Genomic DNA, 8620 nt, shown 5'->3' on the forward strand with positions numbered 1-8620 from the left:
TTGCACCAGTTAGGACTACATCCAACTCCCAGTAACAGAGAATCCAGTTAACGGTGGGATTGACTGGTTTCACGTAACGGGAAGTCTGAAGCATTGGGTAGTGTGGTATTGCCTCTGACCTGCTTTTCTATATGCCTGCAGACCTGGGTTCTCGGCCGTGGCCAAACCACCAGGGGAACTTTTAAAAATCCCGATGTCCTGTAGACCACCTAGACCAATTAAATAAAAATTGCCAGGATTAGGACCGGCCATCAATATTGGCAGAACCTGTCCACATGACGGTAACGGCTGAGAACCTCCGCTCTTGGCCTTGCCGCCACACAGCTTCCTCCAATACTTCTCATCACGGTCTTAACAACCTCAGCCGCGGGCGTTAGTTCAGGGCCTGACAGTGTTACCACCAGCCTGTGATCCAGCTCGGTTCCCAGATGGCCGCTGTGGCCCCACTTGTTCCCTGCGTCTGCACTCTAGGCAGGAAGAAGGAGAAGGAGAGAGGCAAAGAGAAGGCAAAGACGGGGCTCAGACTTCACTCACATCTCACGGCTGGAACTGTGCCGTGTGGCTTCTGCTAGGACAACGGGGGCTGGGAAAGGGGCCGGATGAGCTTTTCCAGCCTCTGCAGCAGAAGCGGGCAAGAGCCAAGAGGGTGGGGAATGCTAGAAGGTAAGAGAACACGTGCAGGTCTTTCAAAACTTCTCCTGTCATTGCAAACGTAAGAACTACATGCCCCTTACAGAAAATTAAGAAGAACGAATAGAAGAATATAAACATACCCAAGTCTCAGCGCTTAAAGACCAGGACTGTGAATAGTTTGATGCATTTCCTTCCAGATTCTTATCCGTTTCCCCCATGATTCAGATCATAGTGTACTTATAATGATGAATTTTACCCTTTCTTGTAACATGAAAGGATGAGATTTTCTCCATCTGTCATGACGATTTCTTAAACACAATTTTATCTTCTGCCTTATATTTCATCATGCTAATGTGCTATAGTTCAACTTTTCTCCTGCTGTTAGGATTGTTTTTTGTTTTTGTTTTTTTACTTTTTCTGTTTTTACAGAATTAAAAACAACCCTGCACTGAACTTCTTTGTGCCTTTAGACTTTTGTCTCCTTTGTTCTATGTATATCTTTTTTTTTGGTGGGGGAGGGGAGAAGGTAAAAAAAAGTTTGATGTTTGCTTCAAAGAGCTTTCCCGAATAGCAGTGATTCATTTATATTACACACCATCACTGATGAACACTGTACTCCAGGCTTTCGTGACAGTTTGAAATCAAGAGAATGTGTGTAATATGTGTTTTTCTGGAATCTGCTGTACTCATTTGCACCTAATGAGGCATGTTGCTTGTGTTCTTGTTCTCAGATGAAAGGTACTGACATTTTGGTTTTAAGAACAAGTTAAAAAAATCACAAATACAACCTGTATTTGGGTCTGGACTAATTACTAATCATCAATAATAGTCTCAAATATTCAAATACTTAGTGAAACTGTAATGAATGGAGGGACTGTTGGTTGTAAGAGCTAGGCAGCCAACAGGGACTGAGGGAAGAATTTTAAGTCCGAACACCAAGTTCAGAGCCAAATGTCAATAATCTCCCCATTTTTGCAATATCTATAAGTAAGGTGGAGGGAAAGGATAATAAGAATTATCTGAATAATGTTAAGTAATAAATACATACAGAACAGGGGAATTTTTTTCCATTAAATTTGCCATTCGTTCCACTTCAATAAAATGCTTGTAGGGAGAACAACAGTTTAGGGCAGAAGACTATATTGCTGTTGTTCAGAACTTCTTGAGAGCAAAAGAATGACTACTGATCAACTTTCTTGATTTAAAGTTAACTTTATTTGTTTTAAAACATGTTATTTTTGGGACACCTGGGTGGTTCATTGGTTAAGCGTCATGATCCCAGGGTCCTGGGATCGAGTCCCTGAGCAGGGAGCCTGCTTCTCTCTCTCCCTCTGCCTGCCGCTCCTCCTCCCCCAGCTTGTGCTCTCTCTCTCTCTCTCTGACAAATAAATAAAATCTAAAAAAAAAATTATTTTGTGACTTGAACCTCTATGTTATGCCTTCAAAAGCCCAGGAAGAAAGTAAAATCATATAGAAATTCAGAAACGTCACCAGTACATCTAGACAGACATTTGTGGTAGTTTTTGGTATCCGAAACCTTTTCCCCCCACATCACACTGATGCCCCTTTTACTGTAGGTGCAGCCCTGGAAGGAACGGGAACCCAGGTGGTGCGCAGAACTTTTACAAATTCTCCAAGTGGGGAACTTATTCTTTCCATGTGGATCAACTCCTGCTCTTTTGAAGTCAAGGCTTTATTTTTGTTCAGCTTTCTTCTACCACTTTCTGTGGTATTCCTTGGACATGTCAAGACATGTCTGGAGTGATAGCAGTATCGTTTCTTTTCACGTTCTCCGTACCCCAGGCTTCTGTCGATGGCTCCCTCAGCAGCAGGACCACAGTCAGGCTGGCTTCCAAGGAGCAGATTCCAGGGAATGGAACTACTGGGTCCCAGAGAATGAACCAGGTAGAGTCTTGTGTATGTTGCCAGAGAGGCTGTGAGGGTCATTCTGACACCAACTCTCCGCAAGCCTTCACTGGGTTCTCTCTGCTCTATCGGCTGTGCCCGTCTGCAGCTGGATGGGACGGTCTGTCTGCATGAAAGCTACCAGCAGGAGGGCTCTGCCAGTCCTGGTGAGAAGATGCTCACATGCACTCACCATTGACATTCAAAATATCTCCACCCGTATTTTGACCTCCCACTCCCACATCCTGTTTGTTTGCACCTGGACATCTTTGTTTCTCTCTCTCTAAATTATGACTTAACTCCAGAGACTTGGGCAAACACTCCCAGTATCACAAGGGGCTGCCTGGCCGGGCAGTCTGTGCCCCGTTATGGTATTTTATTCACCCTTCAGCCTCACTCCATCGTCCTTACCAGAGCCATTGCCATGGCAACTGTCCTCTTTTGGCCATTAAGTATGGGTGGCAAAGTCCCACATGCTTAACATGTTTGATATTTCATCTTTCAAAAAATTCTTTGGGGAAATTCAAGTTGGCTTGTCGAATAAAACAAATAAGATTTTTATAGTCAACAAAGACTGAGGGCGGCAGCTTTGATAACAGGGAAAGGCTGGCCTGGCCAAAAACTTCAGGCCAGTCACATCCAGCTCCACTTGAGACAAGAGAGGAATGGGAAGTCTCTAGAAGGTTAGGGGAGACTGACTCAGACCCTGGTGTTGGGAGCTTCAACCTAAGAGTAGTGCTGAGATGACATGAGCCTTGGCCCAAACCCAACGTCAAGGACCTTTGGGTGGTTTAGCTACCACTGCTGGAGGAGTGCGCTTAGAGACAGTGCGCTTTGGGGGCTCTGGGGTTTCCCTGCCCTTCGCACAGCATCACACCATAGTGCTCTCTAGCCCGGGAGCCCTTAAAAGCACACACACGTTGCATAGCACCCTGAGAGCTTTGCTGAGGCAAATCCGTCAGCTCGGAAGGGACCAGTTAGCCTGATGGTCTCCTCCATTCCCACCATCTGTCCACCATTTACAATGCATTTGCTCTTGTTCGACATATTTTTAAACTTGAGAATTAAAAATCGACTTTACAGTGTGTTGTTCTAAGTATTATGCTTCTTGGATTCATGGGCAAATACCTTTTTCTTTAAGGTAGATTTGTTCCTCCCCCTCCCTCCCTCCCTTCCTCCCTGTCTTCCTTCCTATGTATGTATGTATTTTGCCTGTTTAGTGGGATTCACTCTGGTATAGTAGGAAGAGAATGAGATGTGGAGCCAGACAGACCCTGGTTGGAATCCTTTTCTGTTAGCTATGTAACCTTGGCATAGGGTGACCAGCTGTCCTGGTGTGCTGGGGGCCGAGGGGTTTCCTGGAATGCAGCACTCTCAGTCTAAATCCAGGCCCATCTTGAGTAAACCAGGATAGTCAACAACCTTACTTGGGCAAGACACAACCACACTGAGCCTTGATTTCTTTCTTTATCTATGAAACGGGCAGTAGTACCTGTCTCCTGGGTTATTTTGAGGGTTGGGGCTAGTGTACAAAAAGGGCCTGAAGCTCTAGCTGAGGTCTCCTAGACCTAAACAGATGGTGATGACGGTAATATTAACATTCCTAAGTATCTGTATTTTTTAGGCTCAAAGTGATCTTTCACCGTCATGCAATGCTTTTTTCTTCATTTCTAATGTCTGTTCAGGAAAGGGGAGTTTATTCTGGGTATCGGTATAAAATGAAGATAGTCTTGGAAAGTACTGAAAAGTATAAAGAAAAAGTATCATTATTATATCCCAAATGAGAAGCAACCACTTTAAAAATACTTTGGATCCGGGTTTACTATTCTAAACAATAGATATATATCTTTGGGCATAAATATTTATGATTATTTCCTTAGGGGAAATTAAAAAAAGAGGAATTGCCCAATTAAAGGACAAACATTTTTAACCTTCTTTTATAGTAGATATAACATTATCTTTACATTCCTCCAAAAATCGAAGTTGACAGAACAAAATAAGATGTTTTCTATGAAAGGAGTTACGTGTTTCTTGTCTCCACACAGGACCCAGCTCTCCCTGGAAGACTTTCTAAGAAAGAAGTCTGATGTCTTCCAGCAACCCCTATGGTAGTGGTGGCTAAGAGATTTCATCTTATTTAGCCATTAGGCAGTAGTTGCTTTTACTATTGAGTATTGTGGTGGTGTGCACACTAAAAACCATCACTGTTAGAGCTTTTTTTAAATAATTAAATTAAATACTTTAGTAACATCTTGTCTCCATGAAACAGTATCTTGCACTCAATATTAAACCAAAAGGAAACTGTTTATCTTCAACTCTTAATACCTTTTAATGGTCATTTCATATTAATTTGAGCTACTATAAAGAGAAGAATCTCTTTCGTTTCTAACTGTGGGTTTGTAGGTATGAAAAACCAGCCTGGCTTCAGCTTGAGGAATGGAAGAGTTCAAAAGCAGTTCAGAGGCACTGCAAATGCCTAAGAATTGAAAAAGCAAAGAAATTATGGTCCCTGTTGAGGATCCAGAGATATTAAACATGGCGTTTGAGTGTGTGTATCTGTGAGTGTGCATTTTTGTGTGTGAGTGTGCCTGTGTGTGTGCGTGTGTGTTTGTGTGTGTGTGTGTGTGCGGTTGCTGACGAGTGTCTGTGAGCTTCCGGCTGCTCACTTAGACTGGGCATAGGTTGGAGGTTAGTGGGGTGAGATGGAGATTGTTGGAGGACTCGAGATGAAGTAGGTAAAGCATTAAATGGAGTGCTGATGATGACAAGGAATCAATAAGAAAATAATGAAACATGCTGGTGAGTCATTGTAAATGATCTTTCCGGTTCACAATGCTGGTTGGTAGTGGAGTCAGGACCAGAAGTTCCGGTTTCTGATTCTGAGTCCAGTGTTCTTGCCAGCGGAAAGCATCAGCCTGGAGATGCCAGGTGCTTTGGCAAAAACTGGCTATTGCAGTGGTTGACCCTATGTCATGTCCTGTGGAGGCGGGGCAGGGCTGACTATTAATCTAGAAAAGGCTAAAAGAATTGGCCATCCCATGGAGACATGGATTAAGCCTCCTTTCTTTTGGACCTCCAGGTGGTGACAGAGGAGTACTCAGTAGTCAGCAGCTTGGCTGCTGGGATTTTTATGGATAATGGCGGTGAGTCATATTTTGAGCACATATGTTATGATTTGATTCCTTCAATTATGTCTTTGCACGGGAGTCTTCAAAATGCCCCTAATCTTAGGAAATCTAATTTGAATAGCTCAAAATTATATAACTGAGGGCAGTTTTCTACTAACAAGTTTTGTCATCCCATTTGTTTAAAATTGAATGTAAAGTTTTGGCCATTTTTAGGTTTTAATTATCCATTTTCTGTGAGAACCAGAGTAACCTCTCAGATCCTCCCTCTCTGTCCTATAAATACTATGCTGTTTGGTAACTGGACAGAGAGGTTCAGAGGTTGCCCCTCTGAAGCTTTTCTTGGACATCAGGTTCAACCAAATGGGTAACAATGAGGCAAAACAATGAATTTGCCTGATTTCTAAGGACGCTGGGTCCTTTGTGGCATATGACAACTCTATTTTGACTGTGGGACCCAGGCTTGGCTAAGCTAAATACCACTGCTCTGGTTATATGAAGATGTTTAGGGGTGGCTACATGACTCAAATAGTCCAATAAGTTTTATCAGAATTTTTTTCTCCTACAGATATCAGGAAAGAGATACTTGCTTTTGGCAAGGTACCCAAGCTGAAAGATGACATATGCCTAGAAATTTGAGCAGCCTGTGGGGACATCCTGCCTGAGAAGCAAACCAACAAAGAGGAAAGCAGAACTGAGGTATGGACAGAAAAAAAGTAGAATCTTGGTCATATCCCTTGATCCAGCTATGCCTGAAGCCAATGCTGGCCTCAGATGTCCTAGTTACCTAAGCCAATGCCCTGTTTGTCTTAAAGTTATGCAAGTTGAGTCTCTGTCTCTTAAATAGGTCCTTTACTTGCATTATTCCATTATGCTTATTATCCCCATTCTATAGAAACCGAGACTCAGAAAGATTAAGTGCTTTACTCAAGCTAACACAGCTGGGAAGTGGGGAGGCCTGGGTTTGAGGTTGGCTGTTCTGACTCTATAGCTCAATTTGTTGTTGTTTTTAAATTTTATTTATTTATGTGTCAGAGAGAGAGCACAAGTAGGGGGAGTGGCGGCAGAAGAAGCAGGCTCCCCACCAAACAGGGACCCCAATGTGGGGCTTGATCCCAAGATGCTGGGATCATGACCTGAGCTGAAGGCAGATGCTTAACCAACTGAGCCACCCAGGTGTTCTGCTCATGTTGTTTCCATAGCTTGATTCTGCCTCAGTGAGTTCAGCTAATTGAGCTGGTGAAGCCAGCCTTTGACAGCATTACGAGGACAGGCATTGACTTTCCTGTTTTACTAGCTCTTGGGCAGGCCAGTGACATTAGACACTTAAGGCTGGTGCACTGAGGGTCAGACAGGCTAAATGTGGTCCCTGGATTCCATGCCATATGACTGCCTGCTCTGGTAATCCCTTTTGATTCAGGCTTCTTGACTTGCAGGAACCACTAAGTGGGCGGGATCAGACCTCATTGGCCTCCAGGCAGCCAGGCTACTGCTGAGCAGACAGATTCTGCAAGCAGAAACATTCCAGAAGATGCCCTCAGCTTTGAGGTGCTGCGACTCCACCCCCCTCCCCCCATATCCCAAAGTTTAGGACAAAAGAACAGGAGCTGTTTAAAAGTGAGATAATAGTAATTTTAATATTTAGTTCACAAAACATGCAGGTCAATAGTCAATGCATATACAACAGGACAGAGCAATAACAAAAAAGTTACAAAGCACAATCTAACTACATGGAGGCTTTCAAACAACGAAGTGTTGGATAGAGAATGTGCTAATTAAAAACCCAGCTGAGCCACACCTCAGTGCCTCAGACCTGACCAGGGACTTTCTGGTGGTAGAAAAGAGAGCTCATTGTGCCCATGACCTTCACGTCAAATCCTGAGGATTTACAGTCTCCATGCCCTGGATCGCTCAGTTTTGTCTTCCCCCATCCCTGCTTTTTTTTCTTTCTCTTCTTAAATTACCTATCCATCCCTTACCCCATCTCAGGCAATGAGTTCCCCAAATACTCTATCTGATGTAGCCTAGAACCACTGCTGTCTCAGTGAGAAGGGTCTCTGAGTTTGCTTTGGCTGTTGGTGAACAAAATTCCTCTCTGTTTAATGGGCTGTGATCTGGTTTTCCCCAGACATCATCTGTGCAGCCTGAAGACCCCTAGGAATAGTCCCCCATCTCCCTGGAGGCCACTTTCATATGCACTATTGGTGTAGGGACTTTTTTCCCCAAATAATAGCCCGATGGTGAGATTCCAATGCTGCTCCCTGACTGGGTAGTTTCAAGAGACTGCCCTTATTTTACTTCCCAGGGGATCTATCCTGGCTCTGGTGCTGAGAAGGAATTCTGGTGGCCTGGAAGGAGTTAGGTTTTCTGCAGCAGGGATGTGAACACAGGGAAGGTGTGTGGCTGCCAAGAACTTTCAGTTCTTAGACATCCAATGGTCCAACCACTATAGCTGAAGTTAGCGAAGGGAAGAGCTCTCCGGGTAACAAAGCTGACCACAGCGCCTAGTAAGCGCTCCTGTCAACTGACAGCGACCTCTAGCCATGCAAACGTGCACAGGCGTCACCTGTCGTAACATTACATCCAGGCTCACCACTTTGTTGTTGCTGTTGTCTTTTGAAAGAACTGGTTTCAACTCACTCCCTCGGTTTCATCATTTGGTTTTTACAGGGTTACACTCTATCTGTCCTGTGTGGTCATAGTCCCAGAGAGCTCAAAGGGAAACAATTAGGATCAGTGAGCATTTCATGGGATTCAAATTTACATGTGATTTTACAAAGTCGATATAGACAATATCAAAGTAATTATTTTTTCATTTTCTTCTATTCATGTGCAAGGGTGAGGCTAATTCAGAGACAGTGTATCATTTCACTAACATATTATTTATTCTAACTATATGGAGAATACTATATATATTCAGATTACCCACAAATATCCTTTTCTCATTCTTCTAGGGA

Source organism: Ursus maritimus, unplaced genomic scaffold (genome assembly GCF_017311325.1).
Source record: "Ursus maritimus isolate PB19 unplaced genomic scaffold, ASM1731132v1 scaffold_20, whole genome shotgun sequence".
Lineage (NCBI taxonomy): Eukaryota > Metazoa > Chordata > Mammalia > Carnivora > Ursidae > Ursus > Ursus maritimus.